The sequence below is a fragment of the Trichomycterus rosablanca genome, chromosome 21 (genome assembly GCF_030014385.1).
Source record: "Trichomycterus rosablanca isolate fTriRos1 chromosome 21, fTriRos1.hap1, whole genome shotgun sequence".
NCBI classification, from domain to species: domain Eukaryota; kingdom Metazoa; phylum Chordata; class Actinopteri; order Siluriformes; family Trichomycteridae; genus Trichomycterus; species Trichomycterus rosablanca.
The window spans coordinates 10966597-10993325 of NC_086008.1; the positions used below are offsets into that span (position 1 = coordinate 10966597).

Sequence of the window (26729 nt, forward strand, 5' to 3'; positions counted from 1 at the left end):
TTATACACTATACATTAATAACATGTTTATGAAATAAAAATACAAAAAATAAAAGTAAAGCTTCTAAATGGTACTTTAGGTCTCTATATGCAACCTATAGTTCCACAAATGTGCAGTTTCTTCAATATAAAAGTAATATCAGCCTAAAAACATGGTATAGGTGAGCGTTTTGATATCCGCTATCTCTTTATAGTGGCAGGGTCTTGGGGTGAGTGGGACAAAGCGCAGGTGCATTGACAAGGGAGATAAAGACTTCACCATTGTTCAGTTAACTAGAACACCCTGAGACTTTTTTCCAGCACCTGAATCGAGAGCGTCGACCTGAACAAAGGCGTAACCGGTGTCGCGAAGCTCGTGCTTTATCCATAATGAATCAAAGGTGTAGCGGCGATGCGCTGTTTGCCTAACAGAACTTGAAAATTACCCAATTCATCCCACATGACTCAACACTCTGCTACCGCTTCTCAACCACACTGTGACATGGGTACAACTAGAGCACTAAAACCAATGTGAATCCTAACAGAACTGTAAGAAAACCTCAATACTAGAGATAGCATTGGTTATGAGTTTTGCTTTTGGTTTTTTGGGTTTACCAGAGCAGCTAAGTGCCTGTTTTTTTCAAAATGTCACATTTATTATTGTGGGAGTACCCTGAAAAGTTATAACAATGTTAAAATTCTTTAAAAGCTTAGAGAAGTCGAAAAAGCTTTTTAAAGTTTAAAGTCAGTATTTTGTGTGAATATTTTAAATATGGATTATACGCTACACAATATTCATATAGTACTCGATTTGGTGCATTCTCTTGAGAGGTCTTTCCACTGGATTTTGGTTATTTCCTTCCATCTGTCAATAAGTAGAGCAGGGCTGTAACGTTTTATGGGCTAAAACGAGGCAAGAGGGGGCGGACACACATGCAGAGATGTTTGGTGCGAATGTTTAATAATAATAAAAGACAAAACTGTCAAAAGTAACAATGGTTTTCTGAAGAACTCTTGAACTCTTGAGGTCACACAAAGGTCACACACTTTCAACAGTTCAACAAACTTCATTGGCCTGCTGGGAGCCCTGACCTTAACCCAATTAAACACCTTTGTATCAATTGGAACGTTCAAAAAATCTATCAAAAATATTAAAAGATCAATCAAAAATATAAAAAAAACAATCAAAAATATTAAAAGATCAATCAAAAAGATAAAAAAACAATCAAAAAGATTTAAAAATCAATCAAAAAGATAAAAAATCTATAAAAAATATAAAAATATTAATAAAAAAATCAATCAATCAAAAAGATTAAAAAAATCTATCAAAAACATCAAAATATCAATAGAAAATATAAAAAAACTATCAAAAAGATTAAAAAATCTATACAAAAGATCAAAAAATCAATAAAAAAATCAATTAAAAAGATTTAAAAAATAACAAATATCATAAAATCAATCAAAAAGATAAAAAAATCTATTAAAAAGATAAAAAATAATAACAAATGTCAAAACATCAATCAAAAAATCCATCAAAACTATCAAAATATTAATAAAAAATATAAAAAAATCATCAAAAAGATAAAAAATCTATCAAAAAGATCAAAAGATCAATAGAAAGGTTAGTCAATCAAAAAGATTAAAAAATCAATCAGAATTTTCAAAAAAATCAATCAGAATTTTCAAAAAAATCAATCAAAAAGATAAAAAAAATCAATCAAAATATAAACAAATTAATTAAAATTTTCAAAAAATCAATCGAAAGATCGAAAGATTAATTAAAACATTGCTTGTAAGTCTTCTTAAGGCCTTTTTATCTAACATCACTGCTTGACCTCAAAATGCTGTTTTGACTGAATAGACACAAATTCCTACAAACACATTTACCACAAAGTCCTTTTTTGGCATAATAATGCATATAGGATTTCCACCTAGCTAATGGCCAGGCGTCTACATATTTTAGGACCTTTAGGATCTGTGTATCCACTTATCTTGGCGATGTAGAGGATAGAGATAACGTGAGGGGGAGGATAGCGATGCCATGAGAACAAATGGGAAAGAAAAGACAGATAGAGAAACGGAGATAGATGTGTGATCTGGCCGATCTCTTTCCCAGCGCTACGCTGTTTAGTGTGAAGACTCGGATTTGAGCGCCTGACAACATTATCAGCTCTGACAGCCAGATTGCTTTTCACATGAGCAGACTACACACACACACACACACACACACACACACACAAAGAGAGAGAGAGAGTACAAACATGCACTTGTTAATTTCTGTTTGCCAAGAAAAATGTGCTGATGTTTATTGTGTACTAAGGAAATAGGAACCCTGTACATTTCTTCCTCTAACAAACTCATAACGTTAACATTATTTACAACTACAGGCCTAGCTGTTTTCATGCCTTATACAAACAACTGGGACAGTGGTAGGCTAGTGGGTAGAGCTTTGAACTAGCAATCGGAACATTGAGTGTTCAAATCCCGGCTCTGCCATGCAGCCACTGTTGGGCCTGTGAGCAAAGCCCTTAAACCTGTCTACTCCAGGGGTGCCGTACAGTGGCTGACCCTGCACTTTAACCCCAGCTTCCAAAAGAGCTGGGGTATGTGGAAAAAGATTTGTATTGTATATATGACAAAGGCATTCTTCTTAAAAAAAAAAAAAAAAAACTAAATGATCACATGATGTAATTATTCATTATGTAAGTTTCGTCTTACTTTTTAATTCATTTAATTATTTATTATTCATTTATTATTATTATTATTATTATTTTTTGCATTTTATTCTATAGTTTATTAAGATGTTTAGGGTGAAATGATGACATTGCAGGTAGTGCAACTTTTGCAGAGCACCAAGGTCCCATGGACCCGGGTTAGATCCTCACCATCTATCACTGTCTGTAAAAAGCTTTACATGTTCTCCTCATGTTCACATGTTTTTCTTCTTGGTTTCCTTCCACTTTCCAAAAACTTTAGTACTTAGGACTGAATGAAAAATGACTTTAGGACTGACAGAAAACAAATATCAAAAGATTTATCAAAACTATTAAAAAATCTATCAAAAAGATCAAAAAATCTATCAAAAAGATCAAAAAAACAATAAAAAATATAAAAAAGATTGAGAAAAAAAGCAATAAAAAAAAATCAAAAGATCAATCAAAAATATTACAAAATCAATTAAAAATATAAAAAAATCGATCAAAAGATCAATCAAAAAGATAAAAAAAATCAATTAAAAACATCAAAAAATCAATCAAAAAGATTAAAAGATCAATCAAAAAGATAAAAAAAACTATCAAAAATACTAATCAAAATTTTCAAAAAATCTATCAAAAAGATACAAAAAATCTATCAAAAAATATTTAAAAATCGATCAAAAAGATACAAAAAAACAATCAAAAATCTCAAAAAAATCAATGAAAAATAAAAAAAAAGCTATCAAAAAGATTTAAAATACATAAAAATCGATCAAAAATATCAAAAAATCTATAAAAAAGATAAAAGAATCAATCAAAAATATTTAAAAAATCTGTCAAAAAGATCAAAATATCAATATAATATTAAATAATCAATCAAAAAGATTAAAAAAACAATCAAAAATCATAAATATCAAAAGATCAATCAAAGACACTCTTTCATGTCAATGTATTTATAATGCACGCTCATAAAATATGTGTTTGGCTTTATATTTATGGAACCATATATAGAGATAAAGCTCAAAAAGAGGTTTAAAAATATATTAATTTTAAATATATATGAAACAAGTATTTAAAGGTTATAGTTTAGGACTTTAATTTGTCTGCAAACTAAAATAAATCATACTAAAATGTCTAAAATATCAGTGAAGTAAAATCTAATAAAATAAACTAACAAAATCATCACTGAACTTTAAATGATAAAAATTCTTGTCTGTGAGCAAATTGTTTCTGCTACAGCATGATACATGTTCTATTTCCAAACTGTACATGTGATTTTTCTATTCTAACCTGCCTTTTTTCATTCACCAGATGCCAACCAAGATAATCAAGAGCACAGACTGAAGTTGAGAAAGAGTGTTTAGAGCTGGAGGATCTGGAGAAGTGATTGAACTGGAGGGACTGCGAATGTGGTGGGTAGATATAAAATTTCCAAACTCGCGGGAAAGTCGACTAATCGCCTTACATCACCGTCTGTGCTTTACAAGGCGTGAAGCTGACAGAAATTTGATTAGCTGTTAATAGAGCACAGGTCAGTCCTGAACTCACACTCAGGATCGCTGGGTACGCGTTATAGCTGTGACTGAAATAATGTTAGATTTGTGAGACTTTAAGCAACCGTAGCTATCGATTTGACTGCCGGAGGAAATGCTTTTCAAGCCTGATGGGCTAGGGCTGGGGATGCTATGTCATCTGACACCACAGGTCTGGTTACAGTCTGCCAGGCAGATTAACAGGCTTGATTAATTCATTAACCTAGGATGTTTTACCCATGTCTCAGACTTGTCTGTCGCTGACTTACAGTAAGAACATGAACCTGCCATGCAGAAGATCTTTATAGTAACATAATATTTTGATGAAGAAATACAGAACTACATGTCACTGCTGGCGGGATGTCAGAGGGAACTGAGAAACTATTATAATCATGGTTTCTGTTTTAAATCAGCATTGCAAAACTGTATTACAAAGCTTCTCATATGATATTATTTAAACTGTAAAGTAGTAATGCTTCCTAATGAATATCAGCGTGATGCTGCGTTCATTTATGTTTCCATCATATGCATGTAAAGGTTTTAAAATCACAATCTGCTTATTTATGTTCAGTAACTGTATCTTAGTATCCTTTTAATCGAAAAAGATTACTGGTGAAACCTGAGAACCCGAGTGAAAGAGAGATGGAGTGATAAACAAGGAACTGATAATCAACCACAGGTTTAACTACATCTAGGAAACTTTAGAGTTATTATGCATTACATTATACACCAATCAACCATAACATTAAAACCACCTCCTTGTTTCTACATTCACTGTCCACTTTGTACTTCTACATATAGTGACTGTAGTTCATCTGTTTCTCTACATACTTTTTGGTCTGTTTTCACCCTGTTCTTCAATGGTCAGGACTCCCCAAGGACCACTACAGAGCAGGTATTATTTAGGTGGTGGATCATTCTCAGCACTGCAGTGACACTGACATGGTGGTGGTGTGTTGTGCTGGTATGAGTGGATTAGACACAGCAGTGCTGATGGAGTTTTTAAACACCTCACTGTCACCGCTGGACTAAGAATTGTCCACCAACCAAATATATCCAGCCAACAGTGACCACTGATGAAGGTCTAAAAGATGACCAACTCAAACAGCAGCAATAGATGAGTGATCGTCTTTGACTTTACATCTACAAGGTGGACCAACTAGGTAGGAGTGTCTAATAGAGTGGACAGTGAGTGGACACAGTATTTAAAAACTCCAGCAGCATTGCTGTGTCTGATCCACTCACACCAGCACAACACACACTAACACACCACCACCATGTCAGTGTCACTGCAGTGCTGAGAATCATCCACCACCTAAATAATACCTGCTCTGTGGTGGTCATGTGGGGGTCCTGACCATTGAAGAACAGCATAAAAGGGGGCTAACAAAGCATGCAGAGAAACAGATGGACTACAGTCAGTAATTGTAGAACTACAAAGTGCTTAGATAGTGGGGCTGATAAAATGGACAGTGAGTGTAGAAACAAGGAGGTGGTTTTAATGTTATGGCTGATCGATGTATATTGCAAATGTTGTACATGTACTACTCCCTGGTTTAAAAAAAAGCACTTTTTATAATATATATATATATTATAAAAAGTGCTTTTATATATATATATACAGTATATATATATATATATATATATATATATATATATATATATATATATATATATATAATAAATACAAGATTTTATGAAACACATTGCATGTATTACATTAATGTACTTGGAATGTAAAAACTTACAATGTATTTACAGCATTTAGCAAACACTTTTATCTATACAGTCAGCACAACAGCAGCATCTTGGCATATGTGGGTCTAGAACCAGCAACCTTCTGATTACTAATACCTTAATCACTGAGCTACCACTGTCCCACTTAATGCCCCACATTGATAAGTACTTTAAGCATACTGCATTAAAAACAGAAATGATAAGATGATATTTATTCACAGGGTCTCAGTGGCTCTCCTGCCACCCTAATACACCTTAGACGGGGCACAATCTACATTTAAATTTTTGGCATTTAGCAGATGCTTTTTATCCAAAGAGACTTACAGTACTGTGACAGTGTACAGTCTAAGCAATCGAGTGGTAAGGGCCTTGCTCAAAGGCCCAACAGTGGCCACCTGACAGTGGTGGGGCTTGAACCAGCGACCTTTTGATTACTAGGCCTCAGGCCCCTCTACCACTGCCCTTTACCACAGGGCAACACATACGGTATGTACACATTTACTTACTTACATCTAGTGGCGTATTTGTGTAACCATTTCATTCTAAATGCTTTTTGGAGATGGAAACTGGAGTTCCCGGAGGAAACCCATATGGACATGGAGAAAACATACAAAACTCCTCATAGACACTTTCAGCAGAATCTGCAAAATTCAAATCCCAGTGTTGCGAAATAAGGGTTGCTTTGAAAAAAAAAAATTGTTCATGTTTAATTCTTTAATATTCTAGCCCTGCTTTATTCTGATCAGGGTCACAGTGGGTCTGGCTTCTCCGGAATCATTGGGCACAGTGGAATAACAACACTGGACAGGATGTCAATCCAGATCTGGGTCTATAGTGAATTATGTAGAATAATCAGTAAAACTCAGATACTTGATACGTGTTGCGAAGAAGAAAAATGTGTGTAGGCTTAATTCTTTGATTTCACTTTTATGTTTTAGCTCTGCTTTATTCTGGTCAGGGCCACAGTGGGTCCAGTTTCTTTGGAATCATTGGGCCCAGTGGAGTAACACACCCCAGTCAGGATGTCAATCCATAGATGGGTCTGTAGTAAATTATGTAGAATAATCTGTAAAACTCAGATACCTGTGTTGCGAAGAAGAAAATGTGTTGAAGGTTACTTTCATGTTTTACCTGTGTTTTATTCTGGTCAGGGCCACAGTGGGTCCGGTTTCTCTGGAATCATTGTGCACAGTGGAGTAACACACTCCAGACAGCTGGGTCTATAGTGAATTATGTAGAATAATCAGTGAAACTCAGATACCGGTGTTGTTTTGTTAAGGTTTAATTCTTTCATTTCACTCTTATGTTTTAGCTCTGCTTTATTCTGGTCAGGGCCACAGTGGGTCCGGCTTCTTCGGAAACATTGGGCACAGAGCAGTAACACACCCCGAACAGGATGTCAATCCATAGCTGGGTCTATAGTAAATTATGTACAAAAATCCTTAAAACTCAGATACCTGTGTTGCGAAGAAGAAAATGTGTTGAAGGTTACTTTCATGTTTTACCTGTGTTTTATTCTGGTCAGGGTCACAGTGGGTCCGGCTTCTCCGGAATCATTGGGTGCAGTGCAGTAACACACCCCGAACAGGATGTCAATCCATAGCTGGGTCTATAGTAAATCATGTACAAAAATCCTTAAAACTCAGATACCTGTGTTGCGAAGAAGAAAATGTGTGTCAGGGTCTGGTCAGGGCCACAGTGGGTCCGGCATCTCCGGAATCATTGGGCACAGTGGAGTAACACAATCCGGACAGCTGGGTCTATAGTGAATTATGTAGAATATTCAGTAAAAATATTCAGTAAAAGAAAATTTTGTTAAGGTTTAATTATTTTATTTCACTTCTATGTTTTAGCTCTGCTTTATTCTGGTCAGGGTCACGGTGGGTCCGTTTTCTCCGGAATCACTGGTAGCACACTCTTGACAGGAATCATTTTACTGGTCCCAGTTGATTTGAAAATGGACAACATTTTTAAAATATGATAAAGAAGAGTAGTAGAAAAAGTGTTTCCCAGCCTGAGCTGAGATGTGGGGGGTACTGGGGTGAAGCGGGATGTCCGGAGCCGTTCCAGATAGCGGAGATAAGATGTAGATAATGACACATTAGCACCCCCATTGTAGTTTTTCTTCATTAAAGCTGCTGTTCAGGTAGACAGACGGGGCTGATGTGATGGGATGTACCGGGCTGAGCTGAGCTTTGTGTGAGGATGTGATGTGATCCCGCCCCCCTACATGAGTAAACCCGATTAGTTGTACTGGAGAGGAGAGAGGCACGCGCCGCGCTGCTCGCGCACCCACTCCCTGAGACGGACCGAGCGCGAGCGAGAGAGAGAGAGCGAGAGAGAGAGAGAGAGGTGCACGAGCGGACCAGAGCTCAACATCCTCCTTCAGCTCCACAGCTACCGTTAGCTTCTGACCACACCGTGTTCTCCATTAAACAGCGACACTTCGCTTCGAGCGGCGGCTCGCTTTTGTTTTTCTCTCTTTTTTGTTACGTTAAGTTCCTTCTCAGCCGTGGAGGATATTAAAAGCTAAGCGAGTCTCCGAGTCCGGCTTCTCTTCACGCCTTTCCTCCCGCTTTCTGTTACTTCAGCGGGACGGACAGACGGACACTACACCGGCACAGTTCATACAGAATGAAGTAAGTAGCTCCGAATAACGTCTCATAACGTGCGACGACTTATTCCGTTAGTTATGCCAGTCTGTCATGCCAGTCTGTCGTGCTGGACTTTCCTGTCAGTAACAAAGTTCATACAGCCAGTTCGGCGTTGACTTGTATCACTTCACACAGGCACCAGCTTCAGCTCATGTTCTTTAACACACTGCTCTGACCTGGTGTTTCTGACTCACAGAATCACATAAATTAGCATTAAACCACAATTCGAACTTAAAAACTTTGTTTAAATTAATATATATGTTTAAAAACCTGCATAGCTTTGGGTTAATATGCTTATTTATGAGAAAACTGTGGTAAACTGGGTCACACTTGTGTTGAAGTGCTTCATAATTCACTTTTAACCTCTTTTATTACCTTAATATTTGTTCAATAATATAAATATGTATAAATAATGATCAGCTAAAACAGGATAAAATGTGTTTAATTATTATTCTTGATATTTTTACTCAGTAGCCTAGTTGCTTAATTGCAATATGGTCTCATAACAGGATAAATCTTATTATTATACTATTAATAATTACACTAAAAAGATAGATTCTAAAATAAACAACTATAAGTAACTTAAATTCGTTTTAAAATCACTTAAAATATATTTTATATGTGATTAAGGTATAATTTCAGTTTATCAGTAGCTCTAACTAGTCCACACTTATTAAAGTTTTTTATTTATTTATTTATTTTTCAAATTATCATTATTATTATTTTCTATATTTGTTTATTTGTAAACCGACTAAACACACATTGCGTTTAGTTAAAAAAAAAATCATTTTCAGTATTGACAAACTGCATGAAAGCAAACTGCATGAAGTTTTAATTAAATAGATACTTCAATTTAAATGTATTCTGTAAGCTTATTGCTTTAATATATTTTGCTCTGAATGCTTCACTTCCAATGCACATCATATAAGTTTGATAAACTATCAGGGTGCAATTATTGTACGTTAATTTAATAATGAAGTTTGAACATATTAGCCTAAAATATAGACTTCATTTAGGACTATTTATACTTTTAAAATAAATAAAGTGTATTTATTTGTATTGTCATACAGATCAACTATTGCTGTTCTGATAAAGTAAATAAATAAACATAAAAAAGACAAAACAAAACAGACAAAAACAAAACAAACAAACAATGGTGCCTGGTTGGAAGATTAAACACAGAATTAAAAGTCATATGTTGTGTAGTGTTTATCCACTCTGTTGCAATAACAATTAAATATTTATAAACAGTTATCCGAGAAAATAATAAAAGCTATGCTTTATGTCTACCTAACATTAAAAGGAGTAATTTCCACAAATAAAAGTGACAGTGACAAGTTGCACTAAACTTAAATGTTTTTTTAACTGTACTACTGATAGTAATCTCCATGGCAATACAGAAAAATGAAGTTAGAATATACATTTACACTGAGTTTAAATAAATGTCAGACTTTAAAGTGTTTATAAAGCACACCAAACTTTACTTTCTAAGCTCCAGTATGGTAAAAAGGCACGTTTTATTAATAAAAGATAATGGGCAAAGTTAAATGTATTCACAAAAGTTGAGCAGGTTGAGAATTTCCACGAAGGATTAATAAACATAGTTTTATTAGAGTTCAAGTTATCAAAATTCGCTCAACATGTACATTTTCACATGAGTTAATTACATGTATTATTTTTCTGTAGCAACAAGTAATTCAGAAAGTTAAAACACAAGTTCATGATTTGAATTAAGAAATGATAACTAGGCTGGATGTTTGGATGTAAAAAATGCCAAACTTATTAAACATCTTACTATAATAATTTCCAAAGCTTAAATTGATGAAGGAATTTAGAATACACACATATGGTTGAGGATTTCTGCGTAGCTTTTATTATATTGCCTGACTTTATATTAGCAAGCGCTAAAGTTCATAAACCGTGTAGTTCCTCCCGGGGATTAAAGGCTAATACAAATATTGCTCGTAATAAGATTTCACTAAGTCTCTGTTGGTTTTGATTTCCTTTATTGCCTTTTATGCACCTGATTAAACAAGTTACTGCAAAATATCAGTGTTGAATGTACTAATTAGATTTTATTTTATGGAGTATTCGTATATAATAGTATGTCATTGTGAGAATATATAACAGTAGGTAGAAACTTTGTGAAATTAAGGGTACAGTGTTTATATATATATAAGAATTATATTTGATCTCATATCTTATATTTGTATCTGTGTGATTGTATGTGTCAGTTTACATGAGAAAAGTGTCACGCACACACGCAAACACACACCGTCCACATAGTTTTGCATGTTTGGCTTACCTGTTGTACTTTTGGGATTTACTGTTTGGCTAATCTGGCCAGCAGGAAGGTGAACACACTCACATGTGAACATGAAGATATACACAAGGCACACACACACACACACACACACACACACACCACAGGTCCTTCTTAGACCTGTCGTCTCCGGGAAATCACTAAGGATTTGGCCTGAGTTGATTCGCAAAACCACCAGTGACAACATGGCCTTCCACAGCTCCCAAAGAGCGGGATTAGCTCCATACGTGTCACTTGGATTGGCCAGAGAACCTAAACCGATTGTCAGGGCAATGCAGGAGCTCACTTAGTGTCCGTGTACGTCCAGCAGCAGCACTGGGACAAATAAAAAATCCACCAGTAGATCTGTTTTGAGCCTTAAAGGACTTTACTTGTAAATGTGACTGTTTTATTTTTTTTAATTGCCTCTTTAACAACGTTGTCTTACTTGTAAATAGTCACTAAATGTTTGTCTAGGGAATAAAAATGCACAAAATTTCATTTTAGATTGCAGATTGCTAAGATCTTGCACTAGATAGAAAAGTAATTAGACTTTGTTTTGCCCAAACGTCAAAAATAAGTGTGTTTTGCAGTTCTTTTTGCACAAAAGAAAACCGTCTTATAGCACAATCCATAATGTCATATTTCTCTGTACATGCCTTGCCAATGCAAAGGCAACTTTTGCCTAAAGTTGGCAAGTTTCTATTTTAATAGCTAAGCCCAGGGGCTGAATTGAAAGTCCTAGTTTTCAATACCAACAGGTTATATTTCCAGTAAATAAAATAAAATAAAAACACTTATAATTGAAGCTAGGATTATTTTTAACAGTCGGTTTGAATGTACAGCCAGTACATTGCCTTTGCAGATGAAGTTAAGCATTTCCTCCCTTGTGCCTCATTTATTCTGCCCCTAAACAGTTCACCAAAGCACAGAGATCTGTGTCAGATCATTAATTTCGCCTCAGATGGGTAGGACTGATCCGTGGTAGCTGAACGTGCCGGTTGTCTCGGTTTTGCACAGCGACTTTTGCCTCGGCGTCTGTCTTTATATAGTAATTAACAACGAAGCAGGGCAACTTTCTTCCTGCGTTCCTTGGAAGACTTTATGGGGCTTTGTTTTGCAGGGCTGTGTGCAAGAACACAGAGGAATAGATCTGCCTTTGATCTTTACTCGCACTGTAAAACATGGTTTAGAATATTTCCGCATAAAGCCGAGCCCGGGCGTGTGCTACGGACTAATTCTCATGCTCACGTGTGCGCTGTGGACTTTCCTGCAAGGTGTGTGCGCGCGGAGGAGAGTCGTACAGGAGTTCGGTTCGTTTTCCTTCATGTTTGTGTACGCGCAGACAGTGGAGAGCTGTGAAATCTGACTTAAAAGAGGCCATGTGATTGAGAGGGCAGTGTGTGTGTTTGATCTGTGTTTGTACATCCCCTTATGGATGTGTGTGCGGTCACGAAGACAGCGTGTCTCCAGTCTCCTCGGCCGTAAGACCCGAGCTGAGCCGCGAATCTCGCTGCACTGTGACCAGGAGCAAAGCTTCATTTTAAATACAGGCGTGTGTACTTCGGTGTGTGAAGGGACCTCTTGTTTGGACTCTGTGTCATGCAGACTTATTGCACAGGGTGGTCTGAAAAGTCAAAACTCCTAGACTTGCTCATATTATCTTCGCAAACCTAACCTACCTCCAAACATGGCTTATTCGGACAAAAGCCAAGGCTGCACAATTCTGGGAAAGGAGACGAGAGAAAGACCGAGGGAGATAAGACAGAGAAAGTTTCCGTGAAGTAGGGGTGGGTGATTTAAGAAAAAAAAAAGGTCATTTTTATGATACACAATGACATATAAGTCATGATTTAATTTTATTGTGTCACATTTGAAATTAATTCATAAAAATATAACATTTAATAACTGCTACTGTAAGTAATATTATTTAATACATATAAAAAAACAAACTTCGTCTGTTAAGGATCAGAAAAGATACTAGTGCCTTTCTTGTGCTAATAGACATACACATATACATATGCAGAACGAGCACTCAGTAGCCTAATTGAAGGCGCCAGGTTAACATTTGATGCTGTTTATGTTTGCTTGCGTTATTTTGAGTACCAAACCCTATGAAAGGCTGTGACTAAAATAAAAAAAAGCTCAGATGGAGCCCAGACACACCCTAAATATAGCCTAAAAAAAGCTCTCAGAGACGCTGACTTTACAGTGATTCTGACCACTGCACGTGTGGAGTGGAAGCCACCCAAGACTGACACTCCTTTATAGCCTGGGCCATGTGTTTATCAAGTGCAGTCTTCAGTCACCAGCACTGTAGGTTCCACGGTGGAGCCATATCACAGCGCTGGCTAATCCTCAGGAAACGCTGAAAAATGAAACACGCCGAGGGAAGTACGTGGGGGACGCTGAAATATTTTCCAGCGTATGTAATTTATCTCTGTCAGTGGGGGCAGTGTAGGCCTGTCACTCCGTAACATCCTCCGGTGGGAGCAAAGGCGGGGGACAGAAGGCCCTCTGTGTCCCGGCCCGGGAGCCGCATCCATCTGAAAAGCTGCCTAGCGCTCCACAGCCACCGTGGATATTTTTAGTAGATCCTGTCTCCACAATGGGCGCGGAAGGTGGAGGCTCCAGAACGGCTTTTTCAAAAGGGCCGTGACGCAGTGATTTTATCGCGCGCGCTCCACTCTCGTTAGCCAACGCCGTAAACACTACAGTAGGTCCACCAGGATGAGAAATGACGAGCACGAATCATTCCTATTTGCGTGAACAGAAAAAAGGGCGCAGAGATATTTTTTTGATTCCATTAGCATGGCCTTTCGGTCTTTCACAAGAACACACCTGTGTATTAGAAGTCTCGCGCGCCTTTCTCGCCGGCACCCTGTCATCTGAGATGTGGGGCCGGAGCGGAGAGAGAAGAGGACGCGAGAGCAGTGGATGAATTCGGTAAAAAAAAATTGAGTGAAAGAAAAAACAGGACAGGAAAAGGAAGAAAGAGAGGGAGAGGAAGAGAGCAGAAGAGAAGCGTGTGAAGGCTGGCGTTATGACACCTCATGCCTTTATGTTTGGGGTGGCTGCTGTACAGGGCACTTCAACAGGCTGTCACCTTGCGGCCCGTCAAACAAGCCTGCTTGTGCTCCTGGCGCTTTCCTTCTGGCTGCTGTAGGCTTAAATCTGTTCATGGATAATGCACATGAGCTGCGTCTCATGTTTTAATCACGTTAGAAATGTCACTTCCTTTAAGCAGATTTCATTTGATAGTTTTATAGTTTATAAAATAGTTCATTTTGTGAAGAATTGCTCATTATCAGAGCTGGATATGGATTTCATTCCTTTATCTACTCACGTTTTCCCCTCCCACGGACAGTTAAAGGAAATAGCTATATTTTATATGTCATAAATCATTTAAAAACCATTTAGTAGGACATATTAACTGTCCAAACAAACATTCTATACAAAAATGATACGTGGACAGTTGTTTTCTCCTGGGTTTTGACGGGCGGTTCGTGAGAAAGTGTAGGTGGTAGAAAGTTGTGAATGTGTTTATATGTACATGTAATTTTTCTCATGGACGTGAACGTAATTTCCGCTGTATACTGAGAAAAGAGAAACTCCTCCAAGACATGGATTAGAGTAGTCAGCTTTTTAACTTTTATTAATGGCTTTAAACTCTGGCCACTCATTTTCCTGTCACATATATTTCTTTTCTTTGTCTACTTAAGTGATACGAAAGTGCTCAAATGGCTTATTACAGATTTTCTTCTCTATGTTCTGTGAACTTTCTGCTTTCTTTATATCGTGTGCTTTCTTTTATTCTTTCTTTCTTTCTTTCTTTCTTTCTTTCTTTCTTTCTTTCTTTCTTTCTTTCTTTCTTTCTTTCTTTCTTTCTTTTTTCTTTATGTCTGTCTTTATTCATTTTTTTGTTTTCTTATTTCTTGCTTTATGTCTGTCTTTCTTTCTGTCTGTTCTTTCAGTAGCTATATGTGTGATCTCACTGTGTATTGTTTAAAGTTAAAAATGGCTGCTTTTTTATTTTTGGATCAGCTCAAAGGGTTATAAATAGCTAAGGAAGTGAGAGGGGATTCATGCCGAGGCTACCTAAGCAGTCCCATGGACTGTCTGTCTTATGTCTGTCTTTATTCATTTTTTTGTTTTCTTATTTCTTGCTTTATGTCTGTCTTTCTTTTCCATTCTTTCTTTCTTTGTTTTATTGTTTTCTTTCTTTCTTTCTTTCTTTCTTTCTTTCTTTCTTTCTTTCTTTCTTTCTTTCTTTCTTTCTTTCTTTCTTTCTTTTATTTTTTTCTTACTTTGTCTTTCTTTCTGTCTGTCTTTTTTTCTTTCTTTCTTTCTTTCTCTTTCTTTTTATTTTTCTTTCTTTCTTTCTTTCTTTCTTTCTTTCTTTCTTTCTTTCTTTCTTTCTTTCTTTCTTTCTTTCTTTCTTTCTTTTATTTTTTTCTTACTTTGTCTTTCTTTCTTTCTTTCTTTCTCTTTCTTTTTATTTTTCTTTCTTTCTTTCTTTCTTTCTTTCTTTCTTTCTTTCTTTCTTTCTTTCTTTCTTTAATTTTTTTCTTACTTTGTCTTTCTTTCTGTCTGTCTTTTTTTCTTTCTTTCTTTCTCTTTCTTTTTTATTTTTCTTTCTTTCTTTCTTTCTTTCTTTCTTTCTTTCTTTCTTTCTTTCTTTCTTTCTTTCTTTCTTTCTTTCTTTCTTTCTTTCTTTCTTTCTTTCTTTCGCGTGTTTGCTTTGATGTATGACTTTTCTTCCAGTAGTTCCTCCAAAGTGCAGCCAATGATGTCATTAATTTTATTACAGATGCACTGTCTGGAAAAGAAGAGAAGGATTGTGGGGTGGGGGGGGGGGGCGAGAGGAAATGTGCAGCATGGAGTTGTATGCATAATGAATGAGATGAGCACTTGGTTTGAAACTTCATGGTTTGCTAGGAGAGAAAGAGAGGGTTTAGAAAAAGGAAAGAAAGAGGTGAAAGCGAGAGGGACTTTGCTTCTCTCCGAATGACTGGACCTGCGGGGGTGGATGCATGTGTTCACCTGCAGCTGCTTCTCTCGGCCCCAGTGGAAAAACAAATAACCTTGTATGTGTATACGTGTGTGTTCAACCCTGACAATGGGGGGAGCTCGTATGTCAGAGAGCAAGTCACACAATTGTGGTATTAAGTTGACTAGCTGGCCTAAAGCCTGCGCTTCCTAAACACCGTCCCAACAGAAATAGCTCGGCCACGATATTGACTTTTCTCCTCTCGTGTTTAGCCACGCTAAGCCCGTCCCGTTCCGTCCTGTCCTGTTCTGTGTGTGAGCCAGTAGCTATATGTGTGATCTCACTGTGTATTGTTTAAAGTTAAAAATGGCTGCTTTTTTATTTTTGGATCAGCTCAAAGGGTTATAAATAGCTAAGGAAGTGAGAGGGGATTCATGCCGAGGCTACCTAAGCAGTCCCATGGACATCCAGCATCCATGTATTCATCTGACTCTATCTGGATTTTACCTCGTGGTTGGTTTAACATGCACTGAATGCATACATTGTCTGTTTAAACTCTTTAAAGAGTCTTAATAGTTAGCCACAGGGATTTATAACTGTTTGCACTGTTACAATGGACTTTTCCCTTGTGGCAACTTTGCATACCCTGAGATGTGAGGGTCGGTCAGGCGTGTAATTAGACCTGATTACCAATGTCTGAGAGAGGTGGCTGAACGGCCTAGCCATTGGAAGGTGCCGCTCCAGTGGTGCAACTGGTAGAGTAAGGTTCTCAGGACCAGGGTTTGATCCTAACCTCAGGAAAGTTTGGAATATCTATTTTTTTTCTGGGTAATTTGGTTTCTTGTCACCCTCCCAAAAACCTGGGTAACTCAATAAGTAAGTCTGCATGTGGACTGGCTGTGAGTTGTTATATTAATTGTGTGGGGGTTGGCACCCTGTCTATGGTGTATTTCCATCTTGCTCAAGGAGTTTCCGGGAGTTGCCAGACCCACCATGAACCCTGTTGGGGTTAAAGATTAGACATATAGCAATGATTTTGGGAACACACAAACACCATGTGTATAAATAGTTTGACAGTTTGCACTATGGGGCGGCATAGCAAGAAGGTCCTGGGTTCGATCCCCAGGCGGGGCGGTCCGGGTCCTTTCTGTGTGGAGTTTGCATGTTCTCCCCGTGTCTGCGTGGGTTTCCTCCAGGAGCTCTGGTTTCCTCCCACAGTCCAAAAACATGCAGTCAGGTTAATTGGAGACACTGAATTTTCCTTGTGCCTTGCGCCCATTGAAAAAGCTGGGACACACAAACACCATGTGTATAAATAGTTTGACAGTTTGCACTATGGGGCGGCATAGCAAGAAGGTCCTGGGTTCGATCCCCAGGCGGGGCGGTCCGGGTCCTTTCTGTGCGGAGTTTGCATGTTCTGCGTGGCTTTCCTCCGGGAGCTCCGGGTTCCTCCCACAGTCCAAAAACATGCAGTCAGGTTAATTGGAGACACTGAATTCTCCTTGTGCCTTGCGCCCCTTGAAAAAGCTGGGACAGGCTCCAGCACCCCTACGCGACCCTAATTGGATTACGATTAAGAAAGTGAGTGTGTGAGTGTGTGAACTCTATAAAATGAAATACCCTCGCTAAGGTGCTCACCCACTGCCCACTGAATATCCTGGGTGTGGATAATCTAACAATATGCTGCCATCCTTGCAAAATATTACATCACATTATGATTCTGCAAATGCAATGTGGCTGTGTGCACATCCAGATGCCAGATGCAGACGTTGTAAATATATCAGGGCTAAACTGATTTGGGTTATTGTTATAGAGCAATCATTTAACCTTGCTTTTATTCTTATGACATCTTTTATGGTAGCAAACTGTAGAATACATACTGGAAAAGCATTGTGCTTTAGCTGGTTCAGCGTTTATTCTAAATTGGAATATACGTATATATATATACACCCCTGAAGCTAGAGGGGCATGGGTTATGGGCCTTGCTCAAGGGCCCGAGTGACTGCATGGCAGAGCTGGTATTCAAACTCTCAACCTTTTAATTGATAGCCCAAAGCTCTACCTACTAGGCTACCACTGTCCCTATGTCTCGAGATGACGGCGGCTGAGGCTCAGAGATGGACTGGCATCCTGTCTGAGGTGTGATGCTACCTTGGGCGCTCTCACTTTGACCCCGACCAGGATAAATCAGCAGTTTAACATCAAAATCATAACAGTCTAAGCCTTGTTTTGTTTGCTTTTATGTACTGGATAGAAATATCATACATCAACATTATTCTATTGATGCTTATTATTAAAACAGATGGCAAGCTGTACTTTTTTATTATAATTTTTTTTATTTTTCCCCTTTTTCTCCCCCTTTAGCGCATCCAATTGTTCAATTTCACATCGTGCTTTCTCTCTGTCTATGCCGAACCCTGCCCTGACCGAGGAGATCGAAGCTAACCCACATCCCCTCCGAAACATGGGCAGCAGCCGGATGCATTTTTGCCACCCACACATTGATGAGTGTTGTGCCACCTAGCGATGCATGCGGAGAGACACACCCTAAGGGCACTCTCCCTCATCTCTGTGCAGGCGCCTCTAATCAGCCGGCAGAGGTCGTAATCGCATTCTGACAGAGAGAGACCGGCCAATCGTTGCTCATACAGCCACTCAGCCTCGAACCGATAAGGCAGAGCTGGATTCGATACGATGTATTCAGAATCCAGCTCTGGTTGCAGCGTGTCTTTTTACCGCTGCAGCACCTGAGCGGCTTGGCAAGCTCTACTTGTACCAGCTTTGAAAATGAACCTCTAATGTACAATTAGAAATGTGTTGGGTAGAGTCACACCAGGTCAAACAGTCGGCGTGTTGTTTCCCGTCACCGGTTTGCTTTTGAGGGAATGAAAGTTGTACAGAAACAAGCTGAGTAATTGAAGTACTTTTGCTTCTGACCTGGCGAAACGATACCGCTTTTTGTTCCCTAGTAGATCAGACGTGATACATAACCTGACAGTGGATCTTTAGTGTTAGTGATTACTGTCTGTGTTTTAAGTGTTGATTGTGGTAATGCTCTGAGGTAAATAATATGATTAAGGATGAGAGGTTTAGATTTTGATCAGTGTAAAAAATGGGATCTGTGAATGCTGCGATTTTTACTAAACAAGAAGAAGAAAATTGAATCGTCACCACCCCGCTTCATTGTACTTATGTCTTAAACTTCGAGTACTTATAATACTAATTAATCAGTGATCTACATCTACTCCACCCACCAAATCTATCCTTCAAGCTGTCTGACTCTGTGTTAATGCGTTCATGACAGCTTAATTTGATTAGTTGGCCACTCTGAACAGCCAAGCACACACAACTTGTTCACACGACTAAAATTGCTATTTTTTTTCCCATTACCATGCAGCCTGTTGATGACCCATTTCTGAGATAGTTGAAAAACAAGCAGGAGCAATACACAATCCCGGGGGATTAGCCTTCACGACACGAGAAAAAATACGCCTCATAGGATGCGAAGAAGAAAAAAAAAATTGTGGGACGAGGATTGATTCGAAAAAAACAACAACAAAAAAGCCATTTAATTTCAATTGCTCTCATTTTCCTTCTTAAAAGTACAGAACGCTGTCACACACATACACACACGTACACAATCCCCGCATCTGCCTCCTCCACAAATGTTAGTGCGGATTAGCTTCCGCTGTTGCAATAGCCCCCTCGGTTAATTACACGTGTAATGAGTTGTTTATTTAGGATAATGCGCAGCAGGAGCCTCAGCTCGAGCGCAAGAGCCAGGAGCGGACCCAAGCAGAGGTCGGGGGAAAGGATGATAAGGAAAAAGGACCGAGGGAAAGACGGAACCATTCGGGGAGGTGCGGTAAGCACTGTGTCTTAAGGTCAAACGGCCTCAGGATTTTTCTCAGGGTGGGGAAATACAGGGGGAAAAAAATAAACGAGGACTTGGAAAACACACTGTTAAGAAAAAAAAAAAAAAAAAAAAAGGGAAAGCAAAGTTCAGAGAGGAGGGAAGAAGGGATGTGTGCCCAGCAGTGGTGTAAGGGAGTGGAAAAGACCGCGGGTGCGAGACTGAAGGACCGGGAGAGGAAAAGAAGGGAGAGACGGGTTTTGCTATCATTAGCTAAAGGGGACAGGCGAGGTTATGTGAACGGTGCAGCTGGATAGGGTGCTGAGGGAATTGGTGTACGTCTCAGCGCTGAGTGGCTGAGGCCTTGTGAACCAACTTCCCTCCCCCTTCCACGCTGAGCAGCCTGCACTTTCCCAAAGCGACCAAAAAAAAAAGCAGGATAAGCTTCGGGAGCAGGATATAAAACCCAAAAACACACTTGGGCTTCACACCGTCGCCTGTAGGCACTCGCCTTCCCTTGTTTTCTATCCCCTTGTTATCAGCCCGATCGAGAAACAGACGTTTTTCTGCAACAGCCGGCGATTAGCCCCGAAATAACAGTAATTAAAAGGGTTATTATTTTTTTTTTTATATATACTGCCCCCAAATCTAAGATGTTTGTCTTGCTCGTAGAGTCATTACAAAGTGCTAGGATCATTTGGCACAGCTCATCAGACCGACTAAAAGACCCAAACTTTCCTTGTCACCCTTTTGTGATCACACGCAAAAAAAAAAGCCCGTCTGCCACAGCTGCGAGACACACAGCGACACGAGGCTATGCAAATGCGCACAGGCCCGCCACTGAATTCAACAACAAGGAAAAAAAAAGAACGCACCACGCACCTCGCTTCACAAGCCTGCGAAAAACAGATCAGATCAGAATAGAGGGTTTAAAAAAAAGGAAGAGATAAAATACAGGGTTTTATGTTCAGACAGGACGAGGTGTAATTGCAACAGTGGTGGCACAACATCTGCACTGATTATCTGGAAAGTGAAACACATTCAGGGGCTAAAAGTGGGAAAATACACCTTTGTTGCAAATTTGGGTGTCAGATTGTGTGATGTAGGGCTGGGCGATATGACCAAAAAACTCATATCTCAATATGCTCTTGAGAAGTGGCGATACACAATACGATACGATATAATGTAAACTTAAGGTACAATGGCAGGCCACTGCTTATATAAACACAAAACATTGTAGTTATGATTAATTCTGACTGATTACAGTGTTTATATTTTGTACTATTATAAGGCTGTATTTGTATTCATATTGACAATATTGACATCAAACAAACCAGCAGAATCTCACAATCACATTTATGCTGTTCATTTTACTTCAAACATATGAGCATCAAAAAAAAAACTGAAAAAGTTCAATATTTTATAATGCAAAGTGAAAGCATACATTATCAACAGCACCGTGACCCAGATCAACCACACAGCAGCATAAAATCATAACCGCTGCTTACCTGAGCTTCTCTTCTTCAAATTTCTAATCAAATTTATATCTGTGTGTTGTTCCATTAGGGATAAAATCACCTTGTTTTTCATCCTGTAGGCCACTTTATATGTTTCCAGAATATTTCCAGAATATATAAATCCATTTCCAACCGTATTTATCCACCAAACTAATGAAAACCTTAGATTCTTAGATCAATTATTCTCTCGGCTTTCCCGGTAAAAAGCTGAAACTGGTCATCCGTTCACTAAACTGTCACTTATGCCTTTACAACCAATCAAGAGAGAGATTGAAATTCCGCCCAAAATCTGAATTTGGAAGCTCTGATACAGCTGTTTTTTTAAGGCTTGAACCACGACCATGAATCTCTTTCACAAATGAACTGATTCATTTATGTGAGCGAAACGAATAAATCTTCATCATAGATAAGAGCACAGCTCCCTGATTCGATTCCAATGAATAATTTGTTTGAAAAGAGTCGTTTCGGCATGCTGAACGCTGCTTTTGTGCTCTGTTATAAACGTTCTCAAATGGTAACCTGTGTATCCTAGACATAGTCGATATATCAAATATGGCCCGCTCAGGTGGCTCAGCGGTAAAAACACACGCTGGAACCAGAGCTGGGATCTCGAACGCATCGTATCAAATCTCGGCACTGTCTGCCGGCTAGGCTGAGCGGCCACATGAACAACGTTTGGCCTGTCGTTCAGATATGGGCGGGATAAAGCCGGATAGGGTCTCTCTGTCATAACTAATGCAATTACAACCTCTGCTGGCTGATTGATGGCGCCTGCACAGAGATGAGACAAGAGTGCTCTCAGGGTGTGTCTCTCCGTACACAACGCTGAGCTGCATTTCACTCGTCAAAGTATAGGTGATGAGATGCATATGGCTGCTGCCCACGTGTCGGAGGGGGCGTGGGTTCGCTTCGTTCTCCTCAATCAGAGCAGGGATCGGCATTGGTGGAGAGGAAGCATGACACGATCGGGCAATTGGACGCGCTAAAAAGGGAGAAAATGCATAAATAAAATATATCAATATTCGCAGTAGACCGCCCAGCCCTAGTGTGACGTGGGATAAAAATAGTAGACAGGCAGGGAGGTCATCTACATGTGATCTGGAAGCATGAGACCGAGTCACTTTAAGGCTGTGTGTGTATATACAGTGTATCACAAAAGTGAGTACACCCCTCACATTTCTGCAAATATTTCATTATATCTTTTCATGGGACAACACTATAGACATGAAACTTGGATATAACTTAGAGTAGTCAGTGTACAACTTGTATAGCAGTGTAGATTTACTGTCTTCTGAAAATAACTCAACACACAGCCATTAATGTCTAAATAGCTGGCAACATAAGTGAGTACACCCCACAGTGAACATGTCCAAATTGTGCCCAAATGTGTCGTTGTCCCTCCCTGGTGTCATGTGTCAAGGTCCCAGGTGTAAATGGGGAGCAGGGCTGTTAAATTTGGTGTTTTGGGTACAATTCTCTCGTACTGGCCACTGGATATTCAACATGGCACCTCATGGCAAAGAACTCTCTGAGGATGTGAGAAATAGAATTGTTGCTCTCCACAAAGATGGCCTGGGCTATAAGAAGATTGCTAACACCCTGAAACTGAGCTACAGCATGGTGGCCAAGGTCATACAGCGGTTTTCCAGGACAGGTTCCACTCGGAACAGGCTTCGCCAGGGTCGACCAAAGAAGTTGAGTCCACGTGTTCGGCGTCATATCCAGAGGTTGGCTTTAAAAAATAGACACATGAGTGCTGCCAGCATTGCTGCAGAGGCTGAAGACGTGGGAGGTCAGCCTGTCAGTGCTCAGACCATACGCTGCATCAACCCGGTCTGCATGGTCGTCATCCCAGAAGGAAGCTGACGCACAAGAAAGCCCGCAAACAGTTTGCTGAAGACAAGCAGTCCAAGAACATGGATTACTGGAATGCCCTGTGGTCTGACGAGACCAAGATAAACTTGTTTGGCTCCGATGGTGTCCAGCATGTGTGGTGGCGCCCTGGTGAGAAGTACCAAGACAACTGTCTCTTGCCTACAGTCAAGCATGGTGGTGGTAGCATCATGGTCTTGGGCTGCATGAGTGTTGCTGGCACTGGGGAGCTGCAGTTCATTGAGGGAAACATGAATTCCAACATGTACTGTGACATTCTGAAACAGAGCATGATCCCCTCCCTTCGAAAACTGGGCCTCATGGCAGTTTTCCAACAGGATAACGACCCCAAACACAACCTCCAAGATGACAACTGCCTTGCTGAGGAAGCTGAAGGTAAAGGTGATGGACTAAACCCAATTCAGCACCTGTGGCGCATCCTCAAGTGGAAGGTGGAGGAGTTCAAGGTGTTCAACATCCACCAGCTCCGTGATGTCATCATGGAGGAGTGGAAGAGGATTCCAGTAGCGACCTGTGCAGCTCTGGTGAATTCCATGCCCAGGAGGGTTAAGGCAGTGCTGGATAATAATGGTGGTCACACAAAATATTGACACTTTGGGCACAATTTGGACATGTTCACTGTGGGGTGTACTCACTTATGTTGCAGCTATTTAGACATTAATGGCTGTGTGTTGAGTTATTTTCAGAAGACAGTAAATCTACACTGCTATACAAGTTGTACACTGACTACTCTAAGTTATATCCAAGTTTTATTTCTATAGTGTTGTCCCATGAAAAGATATAATAAAATATTTGCAGAAATGTGAGGGGTGTACTCACTTTTGTGATACACTGTATATGTGTGTGTGTGTGTGTGTGTGTAAGTGAGCTCGGAGCACTCGGAGTTAAACACCGCAGCGTATTAAATCAGTCCTCTTGTGTCTTGAGGTTTTTTCTCTATTTGAAAGTTTGGGCCGGTTTGATTCGCCACAGCTGTGTGGACTCTTTAATCAGACGCTATCTTCTGGCTGGTTTACCCCACCACCCTTTTGCTCCATCACCCTCCTTTTCCACCCGACGCATCTTAATTGGTCTCTTTCTGTGACGAATTATGAGGGCTGGCTTTGATGAGGTCAGCCCGAGCTGTTGCCTGCACGGAGCATACCCGCCGTTCGCCGACTTCGCTCACCACTACAAACACAAGATGACTGGCAGGGAGGATGGGACACAGGGTTCGTAATGAGAGACTTGGGATGGGGTTGGCCCATGGGGTATGCCTCGTTCCTCTTTTCACACTTTACAACACGGACCTGGACGTATCTGTGCCTCTTTACTTTTGGGTCTGCCCGAAAACCTAGTGAGCTCTCTACATTTCAATTCTTAGATGCCTTAAAATGCTGCCTACTAAGGTGCCTTATTTCGAAGCTGTAAACTGACTAAATAACGAGGGAGCATCTGAAGTTCTTTTCAATTGTGAATAAATCCTCATTGCTTTTTAATTCGTATAAATGTGTATGAGTGTCATTTATCTGCAAATTCGGTTTTGTCAGTGACAATTTAACTGTTTTCGGTACAGCTGGAATGCTAGCAGGTCGTGCCACCTCAGCCCATTGGTTTGAATGGCCTGAGGCTCACTGTGTTAGCTTAGTAAGTGAAACTGCGGTTATGTAATCGCCGTAAGTAGTGTGTCTAAGTAATCTGCCTTATAAGTCGATGTCTTATTAGAATCCTCTCTACTTAGGCAGCTGCCTAGGTAATAATAATAATAATAATAAGTTACACTTATATAGCGCCTTTCACAAAACCCAAGGTCGCTTAACAATTAATAATACAAAGAACAGATAAATGACAACAACAATATTTGTGCAGAACATGATAGCCACGGAGCTAACAGCCCGGTTCAGGAGAGTAGAATAGTCGCGGTGCTAACAGCCAGGATCAGCAGAGCACGATAGCAGCGGTGCTAACAGCCCGATACAGCCGAGTAGAGTAACCACAGTGCTAACAGCCAGGATCAGCAGAGCACGATAGCAGCGGTGCTAACAGCCAGGTTCAGCAGAGCACGATAGCCACGGAGCTAACAGCCCGGTTCAGCAGAGTAGAGTAGCCGCGGTGCTAACAGCCAGGATCGGCAGAGTAGAATAGCCACAGTGCTAACAGCCAGGTTCAGCAGAGCACGACAGCAGCGGTGCTAACAGCCAGGATCGGCAGAGTAGAATAGCCTCAGTGCTAACAGCCAGGTTCAGCAGAGCACGATAGCAGCGGTGCTAACAGCCAGGTTCAGCAGAGTAGAACAGCCGCGTGGCAGCAACAAACACGCCAAACCCAAAACAAAAACTTAAAATTAAAACATAAACACTATAGACAAAGACAACACAACAAACACAGTTCAGAGTCTTTTCTGCCTAGGTAGGCAGTAGGCAGCAAGGCAGCTCACTAGATTGTCAAGTAGTAAATAATGTGTCTGACTGCAAGATGTAGCGTCCGTGTAACAGGGGCCGACACGTTATCTATTTCTTGTTCTCTTTTTATATTCTATTTTTGCATTTCCCTCTTTTCCTTCCAATCTAGTCATATCCAATTCCGCAGAGGTAACTTCCTCCACTAGCGCAAACCCGCACCCTGACTGTGGAAAGCCGCAGACTGTCACATGCACATAGTCTCCGACCACTTCTTTACACCTGCCTTAAATGGAGCCTCACACACTGTATCTGTCATCAACTATGTCTTGTACAGGCGCCTTGACCAGCCAGCAAAGGCCACAATTGAAGCAGCGATGAGGAACCGGTTTGACCGCTTCCTCCCTCAGACACAGCCAATTGTTGCAGAGCTGAGATCCAAGCTCGAGAGCTCATCGAGTGCCCATGTAGTTCTTCTGATATGCCTGTCCAGTCTCATGTTTGGTTTGCCGAATGTACTTAATGATGCAGTCTGATGCAGTCTGTTGACCATTTCCTCCCTCAGACACAGCCAATCACTGGCTGTGTGGGCTAGTCGATAGCAGAGCTGATCAAGTACCCATCTAGTTCTTCTCCTAATATGCCTGTCCAGTCTTATGCTCGAGTGACCAAATGTACTTAATGATGCAGTCCATATGATTTGTAGGTTAAAAATGAGCCTCACAAAGAGCAGTATTGCGTACAGAGAATCACACACTATAGCCGTCATCAATCAATCTCTTGCCAGCAAAGGCCACAATTGCAGCAGCAATGAGGAACGTGTTTGACTGTTCCCTCCCTCAGACACAGCCAATCGCTGTCTGTGTGGGCCTCCAGCCAGTTGCAGAGTCTTTTCAAGAGTAGAATTGAACAGTTTGTATATTTTTCTCCTTAAAAGGCTCTCTCTCACACCAACAACCATATGAGTCAACACAACAACCAAAAAAATGATGGTTTAATGATGCAACATCAGCTCAATCATCTTGTGGTGACACCAAATGCCTCTCACATCATGTCACAAAACTAGAGGTGGAGGGATGACTATAGAGCTTTTATAGAAAGAGAGTTTGTAAGCCACTCCTCCCTCTCTTTCCTCAATCTGGGTTACTTCGTTTCTCTACAGCACTTTGGGACTAGGAAAAAAAGGGAAGCCTAGGTCG

At 39.9% G+C, this 26729-nt stretch overlaps 1 protein-coding gene across 2 annotated transcripts in view; it reads left to right on the plus strand.

Annotated features, from left to right (window-relative positions):
* mef2cb (myocyte enhancer factor 2cb) overlaps positions 1-26729 on the plus strand; it is a 144302-nt gene that overhangs the window by 11468 nt on the left and 106105 nt on the right. Inside the window, exon 2 of one of the 2 annotated variants that reach the window (XM_063018266.1) lies at positions 3986-4086. The gene's annotated coding sequence lies outside the window, so the exon portion shown is untranslated. Of the gene's footprint in view, positions 1-3985; positions 4087-8377; positions 8583-26729 lie in introns of those variants that run through there. The other variant, XM_063018267.1, reaches the window with a different exon arrangement.